The sequence below is a fragment of the Hyla sarda genome, chromosome 5 (genome assembly GCF_029499605.1).
Source record: "Hyla sarda isolate aHylSar1 chromosome 5, aHylSar1.hap1, whole genome shotgun sequence".
In the NCBI taxonomy this organism is placed as follows: domain Eukaryota; kingdom Metazoa; phylum Chordata; class Amphibia; order Anura; family Hylidae; genus Hyla; species Hyla sarda.
In genome coordinates, this window is record NC_079193.1 from 301,159,988 (window position 1) to 301,177,621 (window position 17,634).

Below are 17,634 nucleotides of genomic sequence, written 5' to 3' on the forward strand. Positions count from 1 at the left end.
CCTTTTTTAAGCTAGTACAAAACTACAACTCCCAACATGCTGGGAGTTGGAGTTTTACAACATCTGGAGATTCAAAGTTAGGAGACCCCTCCTCACACATCTTTATGAACAAGTTGGTTAAGAAAGATGTATGTGTGAGTGCATATGCAAAATTCTATTGTGCATTTCTTTACTCATGCACACCTTTTTATATTTGATCAAGCAATCTTTTTATGGATACAGGATTTTATTTAAACTGCTTTATTGTACTAATATACAATTGTTTGGTTACATAGTATTGTTTTTTGAGTTATATGCCTGTACCTTATTTGCTATCTATGTAGGTTTGGTTGTTGTGAGGATGAAAGATTTTATTGTAGATCTATGACTGGTCTATTTGATTTTTCTATTGTTTTAAACTGGGTATGTCGCTGTCCTGTTTGTAATTGTAAACTATGGCTATGTTCACAAGGGCAAAATATATTCTGTGCTGTTTTAGACACACAAATTATGCTAATTTAATGAAATTATGCTTTTTACATGCATGATAAACCATTTAGTATACATTTCCCTGTCCCCACTGTCTAAAGCTTAGTTTTAAACACAGCCACAGTAGGCGTGGCCAATGAACATGTTTTTCCGCTTTATGTGAGGAAAGTAGGTGGAGCCTAAGCCACAAGGTGGGGCATTAGGGAATAATAGTCTTAGAAAGGGCTCTTTTTGGTCTCTTTGAACTTCCTGCAAGAGGGACATATCACTTGGATAGATAACATAGAAACATAGAATGTGTCGGCAGATAAGAACCATTTGGCCCATCTAGTCTGCCCAATAATCTGAATCCTATCACTAGTCCCTGGCCCTATCTTATATGAAGGATAGCCTCTCTCAGTAAAGTAATACTTCCTAATATTACTTTTAAACCTTTGCCCCTCTCATATAAAACTATGTCCTCTTGTGGTAGTTTTTCTTCTTTTAAATCTCCTCTCCTCCTTTACCGTGTTGATTCCCTTTATGTATTTAAAAGTCTCTATCATATCCCTCTGTTCTCTTCTTTCTTCCAAGCTATAATGTTAAGGTCCTTTAACTTTTACTGGTAAATTTTATCCTGCAATCCATGTACTAGTTTAGAGGCTCTTCTCTGAACTTTCTCTAAAGTATCTATATCCGTCTTGAGATACGGCCTCCAGTACTGCACACAATACTCCAAGTGAGGTCTCACCAGTGTTCTGTACAGCGGCATGAGCACTTCTCTCTGCTTTCTACTGCTTATACCTCTCCCTATACATCCAAGCATTCTGCTAGCCTTTCCTGCTGCTCTATTACATTGTCTTCCTACCTCCTCTGAAATAATTACTCCTAAATCCCTCTCCTCGGATACTGAGGTCAGGACTGTGTCAAATATTCTATATTCTGCCTGAGGGTTTTTACGCCTCAGGTGCATTATCTTACATTTATCCACATTAAATTTCAGTTTCCAGAGTTCTGACCATTCTTCTAGTTTGTTGTACTCTAATCATAAACCACAATTGTTGTAGTCAGCAGGATTTTCCCCAATAAGTGGAGATGCAGACAGGATTACCACCCTAGAATTCAAAAATAGAATTCCTATTAGGCTAGGATTCCACTGAGGTTTTTGCACAGCGTTTTTTTAGGTTTAAAAAGACCAGAAAAACTTTTTTTAAAAACAACATTTTTATACATTTTTAATAAAGTGTCTGTGTGTGTTTCACTTTTTTTCTCTCTATTTTTGAATTTTTTTTAGGTAGTACTACTACTCCCAGCATGGAACAGACTGTTCCATGATGGGAGTAGTAGTACCTGTACTAATGGACAGATCGACCCGGGTGTTATTCATGACACTGGATGCGATCATCCATAATATAACAGAGATGCGGAGAGGCTCTATACAGCGCTCACATCTCTGCATTATACTCCAGGCCGGCCAGTGTTGTGAATAGAAATTCACATCACTCATTTATATTTTCCGCCCAGAGTGGGGATTGGCCGGATGGTTGCAGGAAATATGAATGAGTGATCTTCTATTCCTATCAATGGCTGGAGTATAGTGCAGAGGTTCAGAGCGCAGGAGAAAGCCGCTCCCCATCTCTGCAATAGAAAGGACGATCACAGCGGATGTCAGGAGTGATACCCGCTGTTATCTGTCCTTAACTGCGGGTACTACTACTCCCAACAGATAGACAGATCACAGCGAGTGTCACTCCTGACACCCGCTGTGATCCTCCTGTATAATGTATAGATGCGGCCGGACGCTCTTCTATGGTCCCCCCTGCACTGACGTATATATATATATGTATATAATACACACCTATTCATATTTCCCACAGAGACTGGTGATTGGCTGGAACCATATGGCAGTGCAGGGGACCATAGAAGAGCGGACAGCCGCATCTGTAAATTATACAGAATGATCGCAATGGACCCGGGGCGATTTGTCAGTTAGTACAGGTACTACTACTTCCATCATGGAACAGTGTGTTCCATGCTGTGAGTAGTAGTACTACCTAAAAATGTCAAAAAAAAAGGTCAAAAAGACACACACACTACATTTTTATTATTGTCGACTACATTTTTATTGCCCTGCCCGCACACATAAATTGATCCCTGTTTAACCCCTTAACCCCTTCAGGACCAAGCCCATTTTGGCCTTAAGGACCAGAGCGTTTTTTGCACATCTGACCACTGTCACTTTAAACATTAATAACTCTGGAATGCTTTTAGTTATCATTCTGATTCCGAGATTGTTTTTTCGTGACATATTCTACTTTAACATGGTGGTAAATTTTTGTGGTAACTTGCATCCTTTCCTTGTGAAAAATCCTAAAATTTGATGAAAAATTTGAAAATTTTGCATTTTTCTAACTTTGAAGCTCTCTGCTTGTAAGGAAAATGTATATTACAAATAAAAAATTTTTTTATTCACATATACAATATGTCTACTTTATGTCTGCATCATAAAAGTGACGAGTTTTTACTTTTGGAAGACACCAGAGGGCTTCAAAGTTCAGCAGCAATTTTCCAATTTTTCACAAAATTTTCAAACTCACTATTTTTCAGGGACCAGTTCAGGTTTGAAGTGGATTTGAAGGGTCTTCTTATTAGAAATACCCCACAAAAGACCCCATTATAAAAACTGCACCCCCCAAAGTATTCAAAATGACATTCAGTCATCATTTTAACCCTTTAGGTGTTTCACAGAAATAGAAGCAAAGTGAAGGAGAAAATTCACAATCTTCATTTTTTACACTCGCATGTTCTTGTAGACCCAATTTTTTAATTTTTACAAGGGGTAAAAGGAGAAAATGTATACTTATATTTGTAGCCTGATTTCTCTCGAGTAAGCACATACCTCATATGTCTATGTAAAGTGTTCGGCGGGCGCAGTAGAGGGCTCAGAAGGGAAAGAGCGATAAGGGGATTTTGGAGAGTACGTTTTTCTGAAATGGTTTTTGGGGGGCATGTTGCATTTAGGAAGCCCTTATGGTGCCAGAACAGCAAAAAAAAACCTCACATGGCATACCATTTTGGAAACTAGACCCCTTGAGGTACGTAACAAGGAGTAAAGTGAGCCTTAATACCCCACAGGTGTTTCACGACTTTTGCATATGTAAAAAAAAATTTTTTTTTTCACTAAAATGTGTGTTTCCCCCCAAATTTCACATTTTTCCAAGGGTTAATAGCAGGAAATACCCCCCAATATTTGTAACACCTTCTCTTCTGAGTATGGAGGTACCCCATAAGTTGACCTGAAGTGCACTATGGGCGAACTACAATGCTCAGAAGAGAAGGAGTCATATTTGGCTTTTTGAGAGCAAATTTTGCTCGGGGGGCATGTCGCATTTAGGAAGCCCCTATGGTGCCAGAACAGCAAAAAATACCCACATGGCATACCATTTTGGAAACTAGACCCCTTGAGGAATGTAATAAGGAATAAAGTGAGCGTTATTACCCCACAGGTGTTTCACGACTTTTGCATATGTAAAAAAAAAAAAAAAAAATTCCACTAAAATGTGTGTTTCCCCCCTAATTTCACCTTTTTGCAAGGGTTAATAGCAGAAAATACCCCCAAAAATTTGTAACCCCATCTCTTCTGAGTATGGAGGTACCCCATAAGTTGACCTGAAGTGCACTATGGGCGAACTACAATGCTCAGAAGAGGAGTCATATTTGGCTTTTTGAGAGCAAATTTTGCTCGGGGAGCATGTCGCATTTAGGAAGCCCCTAAGGTGCCAGAACAGCAAAAAAAAACACACATGGCATACCATTTTGGAAACTAGACCCCTTGAGGAACGTAACAAGGGGTACAGTGAGCATTTGCCCCCCACTGGTGTCTGACAGATCTTTGGAACAGTGGGCTGTACAAGTTTTCATTTTCATGGACCGCTGTTCCAAAGATCCGTCAGACACCTGTGGGGGTAAATTCTCACTGCACCCCTCATTACATTCCGTGAGGGGTGTCGTTTCCGAAATGGGGTCACATGTGGGGTTTTGTTTTTTTTGCGTTTGTCAAAACCGCTGTAACAATCAGCCACCCCTGTGCAAATCACCTCAAATGTACATGGTGCGCTCTCCCTTCTGGGCCTTGTTGTGCGCCCCCAGAGCGCTTTGCGCTCACATATGGGGTATCTCTGTAGTCGGGAGAAATTGCGTTACAAATTTTGGGGGGCTTTTTTCCCTTTTACCTCTTGTGAAAATGTAAAGTATAGGGCAACATCAGCATGTTAGTGTAAAAAATAAAAAAAATTTACACTAACATTATGGTGTAGATCCCAACATTTCCTTTTCATGAAGGGTTAAAGAAGAAAAAGCCCCCCAAACCTTGTAACGCAATTTCTCCCGAGTACAGCGATACCCCATATGTCACCCTAAACTGTTGCCCTGAAATACGACAGGGCTCCAAAGTGAGAGCGCCATGTGCATTTGAGGCCTAAATTAGGGATTTGCATAGGGGTGGACATAGGGGTATTCTACGCCAGTGATTCCCAAACAGGGTGTCTCCAGCTGTTGCAAAACTCCCAGCATGCCTGGACAGTCAACGGCTGTCCGACAATACTGGGAGTTGTTGTTTTTCAACAGCTGGAGGCTCTGCTTTGGAAACAGTGGTGTACCGGACGTTCTTATTGGGGGAGGGGGGCTGTGTAAGGGTATGTGTATATGTAGTGTTTTTAACTTTTTATTTTATTTTGTGTTAGTGTAGTGTAGTGTTTTTAGGGTACAGTCACATGGGCGGGGGATTACAGCGAGTCTCCCAGCGCAAAATTTGCTGCATCTCAAGATGCGAGAAACCCACTGTAAAAGCCTCGCCCATGTGAATGTACCCTGTACATTCACGGGGGTGGCGGAGCGGGGGGGGGCTTGCATCAGCTGTTGCAAAACCACAACTCCCAGCATGCATGGTCTGTTAGAGCATGCTGGGAGTCATAGTTTTGCAACAGCTGGAGGCACACAGGTTAGGAAACACTGAGTTAGAAACAGACAATGTTTCCCAACCAGTGTGTCTCCAGTTGTTGCAAAACTACAACTCCCAGCATGCCCAGACAGCTGAAGGGCATGCTGGGAGTTGTAGTTCGGCAACATCTGAAGGGCCAGATGTTGCTGAACTAAAACTCCCAGCATGCCTGGACAGTCAGTGCATACTGGGAGTTGTAGTTTTGCAACAGCTGGAAGAGCACAGATTGGAGACCATTATACAATGGTCTCCAAACTGGGGCCCTCCAGATGTTGCAAAACTACAACTCCCAGCATGCATGGTCTTTTAGTGCATGCTGGGAGTTATAGTTTTGCAACAGCTGGAGGCACACAGGTTAGGAAACACTGAGTTAGAAACAATGTTTCCCAACCAGTGTGTCTCCAGCTGTTGCAAAACTACAACTCCCAGCATGCCCAGACAGCTGGAGGGCATGCTGGGAGTTGTAGTTCGGCAACATCTGAAGGGCCAGATGTTGCTTAACTAAAACTCCCAGCATGCCTGGACAGTCAGTGCATGCTGGGAGTTGTAGTTTTGCAACAGCTGGAAGAGCACAGATTGGAGACCATTATACAATGGTCTCCAAACTGGGGCCCTCCAGATGTTGCAAAACTACAACTCCCAGCATGCCCAGACAGCCAAAGGCTGTCTAGGCATGCTGGGAGTTGTAGTTTTCAGACTCCTAGAAGCAGCAGTGAAGATCTTCACTGCTGCTTCTGAGGACTACATACTTACCTGCTGGTCCCGTCGCTGCTCGCCCACGTGGCCGGTCCTGCCGCTGCTCCTCGGTCCTGCCGCTGCTCCAGGTAAGTCCGCCGGTCCCCACGAGTTCCCCCCGTGTGCCGCAGGTCCCCGCGGGGGATCTGAACTTTCACCCCAGATCACTGTGATTGGTCCACAGGGACCAATCACAGTGATCGCTGACCAGGACCATCAATTGATGGTCCTGGGAGTGAAGCAGAAGTTGTCCCCTGCTGGAAACAGCGGGACTTCTGCCAGTTAACCCGTGCGATGCTGCGCATCGCCGGGTTAACTGCATGTCATTTATAAACGCCGGGATGCGCGAACGCACTGCACAACCCGGCGTTTATATATGACATTCTGCGGGAAGGGGTTAAGGACCGGGGCTTTTTCCGTTTTTTCATTTTCAATTTTTCCTCCTTAACTTTAAAAAATCATAACTCTTTAAAATTTTCACCTAAAATTTTATATGATGACTTATTTTTTGCGTCACCAATTCTACTTTGTAATGACATTAGTCATTTTACCCAAAAATCTACGGTGAAACAGGAAAAAAAATCAATGTGCGACAAAATTGATGAAAAAACACTATTTTGTAAGTTTTGGGGGCTTCTGTTTTTACGCAGTACATTTTTTGGCAAAAATGACACCTTATCTTTATTCTGTAGGTTCATACGATTAAAATGATACCCTACTTGTATAGGTTTGATTTTGTGTCACTTCAGAAAAAAAATCATGAATACATGCAGGAAAATGTATACGTTTAAAATGGTCATGTTCTGACCCCTATAACTTTTTTATTTGTTCTGTTTTCAGGGCACTATGATGGCTCATTATTTGTGCCGTGATTTTTTGTGCCGTTATTTTTAGTGGTGCCATGTACCACTTTTTGATCACTTTTTATTCCCTTTTTTTGTGGTATAAAAAGTGATCAAAAATGCTATATTTTGGACTTTTTAATTTTTTTGCGCGTACGCCATTGAACGTCCGGTTTAAAAAGCAGTATATTTTTATAATTCGGACATTTCTGCCCACGGTGATACCACATATGTGTATTTTTATTTATACTGTTTTATTTTGTTACTAGGAAATGCCAGGTGATTCAAACTTTTAATTCAGAAGGGAATACCTGAAAGGGTTAACTTTTTTTTTACACTTTTTTTTTGCAAGCTGATGGTGCCATAGAGACCTATCAGCTTTCAATGGCTGATTTCATTCACAGACTGCTGCCTTGCCGTTGCATGGCAACAATCAGTGAAATTGGTGATTGATTGCTCAAGCCTGGATCTCAGGCTTTAAGCATTCAATCAGCAATCGGACTGCAGGAAGGAAGGTAGGAGACCTTTTCCTGTAGTACAGTTGTTCAGGATGCGTTGAGCTAGCCGGGCACTTTCACTTTCGTTTTTAGCTGCGCCGCTCAGCTTTGAACGCGCGGCTAAAGGGTTAATAGGGCACGGCACCGCGATCAGTGCCGCGCACTATTAGCGGCGGGTCCCGGCTTCACTTTGACGCGGGGCCCGCCACGATATGATGCGGGGTTACCGTGTAACCCCGCGCTATATCGCAGGACCGGGACACATGACGTAGCGGTACGTCATGTGTCCTTAAGGAGTTAAAAATTTATAAAAATGTCATTTTAAAAAAGATTAGTTAAATACAATTTTTCCATCACTACTGTATCTTTTTTATTATTTTTTTTAATGGTACCCTATGAAATTTTAATAAAAAAGGTCTCTCCATCACTTTTTTGGATCGCTAAAGTCCAAAAAAGAATAAAAACCGCCAGCAAAAATGGCAAAGTTAAAACCAACATGGCGTTTTTCTTGGTGTTTTTCCTCTCCCATAGACTTCTATGGGAGGAAAACACCACGATTTCTGTGCTCTCCGCCTCTGAGCCCAAAATAGCTGAAAAATGGCAAAAGGATTTAAAAAAAATGTCAAAATAAAAAATGCCAAGTGGATCTGGCATTTTGCAGTTTACCATTAACTTGCAGCTAACATCTAGACATGGCGTTTTTTCGCTGAAAAAATGCTGCGTGGCAAAATGGGTGTTTTTGCTAGAAAATCCTCAGTGGAATTCCAGCCTTACTGCCCAAAAACCCTGCTTTCATTGACTTCACGTTAAAAAGAAGGCATATGTCACTTTTTTCAGCCCAATTCAGCTCTGGAGCTTTTTTTTAAGTCAATGGGAGCTTTTGGGGCCCATCTTCCCCATGGTGCTGTGGCTCGCAGAAAACAGTGCAGAAGGGCACAATTTGTGCACCTATGAAAATACCCTAATTTGTAAATTTTTTGTCAGTTTCTGGAAGGGCCACTGAGTGAAGCTGGTTATCTGCATTACATAGCTAGAATGTTGAGCCAACAGCTACCTTTATATATATATATATATATATATATATATATATATACACAAGCATGTTGGGCTTGGCGCAGTATGCATGTGTTCTCAATAGGGGTGGTCTGTAAGCTAGACTCCTTAAAGTGGTACTCCAGTGGAAAACTTTTTTTAAATCAACTGGTGTAGAAAGTTAAACAGATTTGTAAATCACTTCTATTAAAAAATCTTAATCCTTCCAGTTCTTTTTAGGGGCTGTATACTAAAGGAAAATCCAAAAAAGAAATGCAATTCCTCTGATGTCATGACCATAGTGCTCTCTGCTGACCTCTGCTGTCCATTTTAGGAACTGTCCAGAGCAGGAGAAAATCCTCATAGCAAACATATGTTTCTCTGGACAGTTCCTAAAATGGACAGCAGAGGTCAGCAGAGAGCACTGTGGTCATGACATCAGAGGAAATGCATTTCTTTTTTGGATTTCTCTTTAGTATACAGCCCCTAAAAAGTACTGGAAGGATTAAGATTTTTTTAATAGAAGTGATTTACAAATCTGTTTAACTTTCTGGCACCAGTTGATTTAAAAAAATAAATAAATAAAGTTTTCCACGGGAGTACCCCTTTAAGTACTGTACTCAACTATCTCCGGTAGTCATATAGAAAATGAATAGAGCAGCTGTGGACATGCAGGAATACTGATCCATCCCGACACAAGACTTGGGACACAATTCTTTATATTGCCGGGGGTCCCACACCTGACCTCCCTGTAATCATACACTTATCCCATATGGTGTGGACAGGGGATAAATGTTAATGATCAGACAACTACTTCAGCAATTGATCTATTGTACAAAAATAAATAGGTGATTAAGTAGAGATAAAGGGACATAAATCTACCATGGATGAATGGATGCCAAGAGAAATCACAGGCAAGACTCCTAAACTGTCCCTCAAATGGTCACCAAAGCTACTCCAGCCACTGGTGCCTTCAGGTCAACCCTAGAAACCCATATGAGATTTATTGTAGCACAAGAGCAGCAGTCAGACATGATGTAGTCCAGTGGTCTTCAACCTGCGGACCTCCAGATGTTGCAAAACTACAACTCCCAGCATGCCCGGACAGCCGTTGGCTGTCCGGGCATGCTGGGAATTGTAGTTTTGCAACATCTGGAGGTCCGTAGGTTGAAGACCACTGATGTAGTCAGAGGTCATGTAGCAACCGCACAACATGTGTAAAACAAATAGCGTTACCAGTGTGTAAATCTAGTGTTTTATTACCGAGGACTTGACACACATAGAAAATGGCAAATATGGCCAAAACAAAGGATTTCTGTGCAAGAACAGTGGGAGGAATAAATAAAAACTATCAAAAAGAAATACTGCCTTAGTTGCTCATTAGCAGCCAATCATTGTTCCGCATTGATTTCTTAAATTGATATGCTAAAATGAAAGCTGTGCTGTTATTGGTTACTATGAGCAATGAATTTCTTTTTTCTTATAGTCTTTTTAATCCTTCTTTTCAGTATGTTATTGTCACAGTGGTTATCTCACTTAAAGGGGTACTCCACTGGCCAGCGTTCGAAACATTTAGTTGTGAACGCTGTGCTCGCGCTGCGGGGGTCCGCCCCGCCCCCTCATGACGTCGCCCCCTCGTGATGTCACGCGGGGGTGTGGCCGACCCCTGCAACACGCGCACAGTGTTCGAAACTAAATGTTACACGTACTGGACAGTGGAGTGCCCCTTTAAACAAACCTGTGATGTCACACCAGTGTATCACCCTGAAACAAACTTTCTATGTCATAGCATCGTACCTGAAAGAACTCTATTTGTGATGTCATAGCAGCTCCCCTGACAAAAATATAGTTGTGATGTCATAGCAGCTCACCTGACAAAAATATAGTTGTGATGTCATAGCAGCTCACCTGACAAAAATATAGTTGTGATGTCATAGCAGCTCACCTGACAAAAATACAGTTGTGATGTCATAGCAGCTCACCTGACAAAAATATAGTTGTGATGTCATAGCAGCTCACCTGACAAAAATATAGTTGTGATGTCATAGCAGCTCACCTGACAAAAATACAGTTGTGATGTCATAGCAGCTCACCTGACAAAAATATAGTTGTGATGTCATAGCAGCTCACCTGACAAAAATATAGTTGTGATGTCATAGCAGCTCACCTGACAAAAATATAGTTGTGATGTCATAGCAGCTCACCTGACAAAAATATAGTTGTGATGTCATAGCAGCTCACCTGACAAAAATACAGTTGTGATGTCATAGCAGCTCACCTGACAAAAATATAGTTGTGATGTCATAGCAGCCACAACCCAAATTACATTCATGATGTCACAGCAGCTTTCCTGACAGGAATTTAGTTGTCTTGTCACAGTAGTTTACCAAACACACATGGGTTAACACAATGCAAAAATATATATGGGGATATTTATCAAAACCTGTGTAGTGGAAGAGAATTGCAGTTGCCCACAGCAACCAATCAGATTCCTTCTTTCATTTTGCACTTTAAAAATGAAAGTAGCAATCTGATCTGGTTGCTATAGGCAACTGCACCACTCTTCCTCTACACAGGTTTCGATAAATATCCCCCATAGTTGTTATGTCATGGCAGCTTACCTTGCAGAACCCCACTTATGATATCCCAACAACCAACCTGAGAAAAAAATACTGCCATGCGGTCCCAGCAGCTTACCTCTATAAACTCACCTGTGGTATAACACCAGCAGAGACTAACAACTGAGACCCTTGTGTGGTGAACTAGAGGGTTGGTTTTGTATTGTGGGTAAATATCGAGTGGTGTAACCCTTTGTTAGGCTGGGTTCACACCACGATTTGTTAAATACGGTTCCCGTATACGGCTGGGAGGAGGGGGGCAGGGCTTAATCGCGGCGCCCGCACTCAGCCGTATTCGGGAACCGTATTTAATGTATGTCTATGAGCCGACCGGAGTGAACCACAGCCTCCGGTCAGCTTCATTTTCAGCCGTATGCGGTTTCCCGACCGCAGGCAAAAACGTGGTCGACCGCGTTTTTGCCTACGGTCGAGAAACCGCATACGGCCGAAAGCGAACCCGACCGGAGGCTGCGGTTCACTCCGGTCGGCTCATAGACATACATTAAATACGGTTCCCGAATACGGCTGAGTGCGGGCGCCGCAATTAAGCCCCGCCCCCTCCTCCCAGCCGTATACGGGAACCGTATTTAACAAAACGTGGTGTGAACCCAGCCTTACTCAGTAGATCCCACCAACACCTTTTTCAATGAATCTGTGACCCTGATGCAAAACCCAGGAAAAAGACTTCAGTAGCCAGTGTTTTGGTGAACAAATGTGAACTTTACTGAAGTAGCACAATACATCACAGATATTTTGGAATGTTGCTCATAGATGTATGTAGCACTAGCTTGATGTTCTGAGTTACTATGCAAAATTAGGATTTTCACAGTAAGGGGGGGGGGGGGGGGTGGCGCTGTGTAAAACTTCTACTAACCCTCTACTAACTTCTCTATGGACAATGCTGAGACATGTGACCCTTAGCACATACAGTAGAAATTTCCTGATTGTTTGGTGCGACACTAGACCAGGATCTAAAGCAAAGCAACACCCAGTGTATTTTTGCAATGGAACCCAATGCAATGGAAGGGTTACTCTGGTGGAAAAAAAAAGTGGAAAAAAAATGTTTTTAAATCAACTGGTGCCATAAAGTTATACATATTTTTTTAATTACTTCCATTTCATAATCTTAATCCTTCCAGTACTTATCAGTTGCTGTATACTACAGAGAAAGTAATGTAGCTCTTTCCACTCTGACCACAATGCTCTCTGCTGACACCTCTGTCCATGTCAGGAACTGTCCAGAGTAGACAGATGGGAGATATTTTGCTCTTCTGTGGACTTTCAACCTCTGAAGGACGCAGGGCATACCTGTACGCCCTGAGCCCGGTCACGGTATATAACGCGGCGTGACCCCATCATACTGGATCGGTCCCGGCAGCTAATGAAAGCTCGTGTTATTAACACATTAGACGTGGCATTCAAAGTTGATCGCCACGTCTAAAATGAAAGTGAAAGCTTCCCGGAAGCTCAGTCGCGGTTAAATCACAATGTCCTGATCAGCTTGAATGCAAGCAGAGGTCCCCTTACCTGCCTCCATTGCGTCCGATCGGCAATTGATTGCTCCTAGCCTGCAATCCAGGCTTGAGCAATCTACCGCCGATAACACTGATCTTTGCCGTGTCAGTGCATGGCAATGCTCTGTGTAGAAGATCAGTGTGTGCAGTGTAATAAAAAAGTTAATAAAGATCATTTAACCCCTTTCCTAATAAAAGTAAGAATCACCCCCTTTTCCCATAAAAAAAAAAATGTTAATAAAAATAAACATATGTGGTATCACCGCATGAGGAAATATGCAGAACTATAAAAATATATCGTAAATTAAACTGCACGTTCAATGGCGTACGCGCAAAAAAATTCCAAAGTACAAAATAGCGTCTTTTTGGTCAATTTTTATATCATGAAAAAATATATAAAAAGAGATCAAAAAGTCAGATCAATATAAAAATGGTACCGATAAAAACTTCAGATCACGACGCCAAAAATTTGCCCTCATACTGTCCCATACGCGGAAAAATTTAAAGTTATAGGGGTCAGAAGATGACAATTTTAAATGTATACATTTTCCTGCATGCAGTTATGATTTTTTTTTAGAAGTAATAAAAAATCAAACCTATATAAGTAGGGTATCATTTTAACCGTATGGACCTACAGAATAAAGATAAGGTGTAATTTTTACCAAAAAATGCACTGCGTAGAAACAGAAGCCCCCAAAATTGCAAAAGGGCATTTTTTCTTCAATTTTGTCGCACAATGATTTTTTTTTGCCATTTCGCCGTGGATATTTTGGTAAAATGACTAATGTCACTGCAAAGTAGAATTGGTGGCGCAAAAAAAATAAGCCATAATATGGAATTGTAGGTGCAAAATTTAAAGCGTTATGATTTTTAGAAGGTGATGAGGAAAAAAGGAAAATGCTAAATGGAAAAACCCTGCGTCCTTAAGGGGATATATGTACAGTATGTATTTGTTTTTGTCTGTGTGCACAATGTTTGTTATTAATATATATAAATAAGATGTATGTGTATCTGCATATATGTATGTGTGTATACATGTGAATAGTAAATGTTTGTGTGATAATGTATTAACTAAATTGATCTTGTAAAATATAAATAGAATGAGAAACATAAAAATATACATGCTAAAAATTTTAAATAAATAATTTCCTTGAGTGAACCTGCTGATACTTTATCTTATTTTTGTCTTTAGCATATACTGTACATTTCTTAAAAGGTCACACTGATACAAACATCACCCAAAATAACCCAGTCTGAGAATTCCTGCGATCTTTTACTTCAAGTGTCAAAAGTGAATAATACACTTGGCAGAGATACAGCCGCTGAATCATTATACTGTAGGTAGAGCTATACTGAAATTTTCACGTCACCCTATAAGTGGGATTTTCCATGTGAATAAGGCCATTTATTTCACATAGCAGGATTTGGTCAGTATTTTGCATCATTATTTCTAAGCTAAACTAAAACTGGAACATAATCAAAGAAAATGTTTTCTGTATTTTGGACCCACTTCTACTTTTGACTTATAGATCCTGATACAAGATACTGACCAAAATATAGCCACGTGAATGAGGCCGAAGAGAGAACATTGGCCAGTGCCATGCTAAAATTTTGTGATTTGGTTTGGTCCTCTTTCAAAGGCATTGCTATGTTTCCTCATATATATATATATATATATATATATATATGTGATACTCAAGGGGAGGATAGGTGTTGTAATACAGTCTACCTGAGAGTAGTAGTCCCTTGGTAGCAAAAGATGGTGATGCTACATGGAACAGGGACATAAGTACATCATTTAAAATATTTCTGCTCTGTGAAGAAGATTGCGGATCCACAGAGGAAATTCAGCAAGAAATGCCCTAGATTAATTTCCTCAGTGTGAACAGAACCTAAGAATTACTCTATTGACATATATACTGACTTGAAAGTCTTATATGTGCTCTTCGCACTTGGGTAATGGTATTAAAGATGGACGCTCAGTTACAGACAGTATATAGGAACAGTTCAATTAGGTTCTCTCTTCTGTGTTCTCTTCTTTGTTTATATTCCAGTTTTAGTTTAGTTTAGCTTAGAAATACTGATTAAATCCTGTCATGTGAAAAAATGGCCTTATTCACATGGAAAATTCCACTTATAGGATTTAATGGTTTAATGATTTAGCAACCAAAGCTCCACAAAGAAATTAATGTATGCAGAGGGGCCCTTGGTCAGTAATTCTCCTCCTCTGACTAGTAGACACTGCTTCTTGCTGTCACTTAAAGGGTTACTTTGCTCCCCAGCATCCGGAACATTGAGTTCTGAACGCTGTGTGCGGGCTGTCACGCCCCCTCCCATAGACTTGCATTGAGGGGAAGGGACGTGACGTCACATGATGGGGCGTGACATCATGAGCGGGCGGGCGTGAACACTGAAGCCTGCATACAGCTTTCGGAACTCAATGTTCTGGATGCTGGGTAGTGGAGTAACTCTTTAAAGCACAAAGCCCTCACAGCATGGTCTGAAAACGGCCTTTTGGGTGATATCCTCCAAACTTTGCAAGGTGCTGTGATCACTGAAAAACAACCCAGATCTGTGAGCCAAGAACAGTTTTTCTCTATTTTTAACTATTTCTTAACTGCTTGCCTGTGGCCATTTTGTTAAACCAGAAAGGCTATTTATGAAGCATATTTTAAATCAGAGCAGATCTTTTGCTCACCCCATGACATTTTACAATTCTAGAAAATCTTTTTTCTCCTTCTATTCTGCCCCCTACCTGCAACCATAAACTTCTAACATTTTAATACTGATAAACATAATTATCTCTTTATGGTATTGTTTGTTACATTTTCTGTTACAATGTTTTATGTATTAACTGATAAAAAAAAAACTAAATAAGAAAGTATGCACCGGCAGAAAGTCTTCAATAAATACAGTTTTTATTATGTAATATATGTTTTGTTGCTGGCACATGTCCAGAAGTTTCCAGATGGAAGGTGTCTACACGTTTTGCCATAGGCAGGTTAAACCCAATAGACTTGCCAATTTACAGTACTGGTAATTATTTATCACTTTTTAATATTAAATGACACAGTGAACATATTAAAGAAAACGAAAATCTTAAAAAATGATGTGTTCTTAAGCTATATTTACTACAGATCCAGTCAACACCACAAAAAAATAATTTGATAGCCCTGTTTGTTTCATGTAAATCAGCAGTAAAAATTTAGCATACCAGTTAGGACCCCACAGCAATAATTCTCCTCTTAATACTCCACACTGTAGTAATGCCTACCTTTGTGCTCCCTTTGTACCTCAGAGTTCTACATTTTTGCAATTTTAATTTCTACACCTAAAATAAATGAATTTGGAATAAAGCGCAAGCAACTTTCAATGTATGACTCAATATCTGTACATAGCACATTAGTTATTGTAACACTCACGTTTCTGAAGACAGGTACTCCGGTGTATGTGGATCCGCTGGACCTGTGTGGCAGATGACTCGGACCATACCAGGGAGTGTAAGGTGCCGCTGGTTTTCACCAGAGCCCGCCGCAAAGCGGGATGGACTTGCTGCTGCGGGCGACACCCAGGTCGCTACCCCTGGCACAGCTCAACCACACAGGCGGCTGAGGAGATGCGAGGAACAGGAGGGATAAGGCAACTCGTAGTCTGGATAGCAGAAGGTCAGGGCAGGCAGCACAGTAGCGTAGTCAGGACGTAGCAGGAGTTCAGTAGGCAGGCGGCAGAGGAGCAAGGTCAAAGTCCCAAAAGCAGGAGATCTGGTACACGGCAAGGCAATAAAATGGAACGCTTTCTCTGGGGAACAAGGCAACAAAGATCCAGCAGAGAACTGAGGAGGGTGGAGAACAAGCCACAGGTGGATTACCCTAATGAGCGTACTGGCCCTTTAAATCTTAAAGCTCCGTTGCGAGCATGCCCTAAGGGACGGGGACATGTGCGCCGGAGCAGAGAGGCGGAGGAAGAGGCAGGAGAAACACCTGGAGAGTGACGGACTGGGGTTCACATGCGGGCGCGTCCCGCGATGCGAGTCCCAGCCCCATCGGCAGCAGAAGGTAAGGGGACCATGCGCTCATGGCCAGCATGTGAGGCCGGAGCGCATAGTGTAACAGTTATTTGCAATTGGGACAGTAAAGTATTTCCATTGATAAGATTGGAATCAGATTAGAACAATGTGCTGCTACATTGCACTTCCCAGATCAGCGATTAGGAGTGTGGACCACTGTTTTGGGATTCTTGCCCCTCATCTGTACAAAGCAGGGTTATGGCTGGCTTGATGTTTGTCTGAGAAGGTTATGTGTCTCCTTAGTAAGACCATAAACTTAGTGTAGGGAGTTTCATAGGCCTAAGGTATGCAAAATATATCTCCTGAAAAACGGAGAAAGCTGGCTCTCTAGTTTAGTCTATTACAAGTAATTACACTACAAGTCAAGAGCACCTAAAATGTAATCTACAGATAGATCCTTTCCGAGGGAGATTCTGGTTTGGCTTATTAGGCGAATATCCTCAATTTTTGTGTTGTCATTGAGGCATGGCCTTTCAGTTACTTAATCTAAATCATGATATGGATTCATTCTTAGAAGTCTTGGTGTATGTTTTAAGATCATCACATATTGTCTTCTGTATTGAACAATACCAGAGAAGGTTCAGTTGAACATTTGCCTATTGTTTATCTGAATGATAATGTGGTAGCGGGGTGTGATGAGGGCAGATGTTGTTACCCTAGGGGCAGATGGCCTTAACCCCTTGTATTCGTGACGCCAGGGTGTGGTTTTGCCTAAAACCACCCAAAGGTATACAGCTGGATCCTGGGCTAGGCACTGGGGCAATAAAGACTCCGACGCCAAGCTTTACTGAGTATAGTCAGTAGGTAAAGTCTATACAGTTCAGCCAGGGCCCAAGGATGTGACCAGTGATGCAGAGACCTTAAGGGCTTGCTGGGACTTGTAG

At 41.5% G+C, this 17,634-nt stretch overlaps 1 protein-coding gene across 1 annotated transcript in view; it reads left to right on the top strand.

Moving 5' to 3' along the window:
* Positions 1-17,634, top strand: part of TRIM55 (tripartite motif containing 55) — a 123,812-nt gene that overhangs the window by 73,099 nt on the left and 33,079 nt on the right. The window lies entirely within an intron of this gene.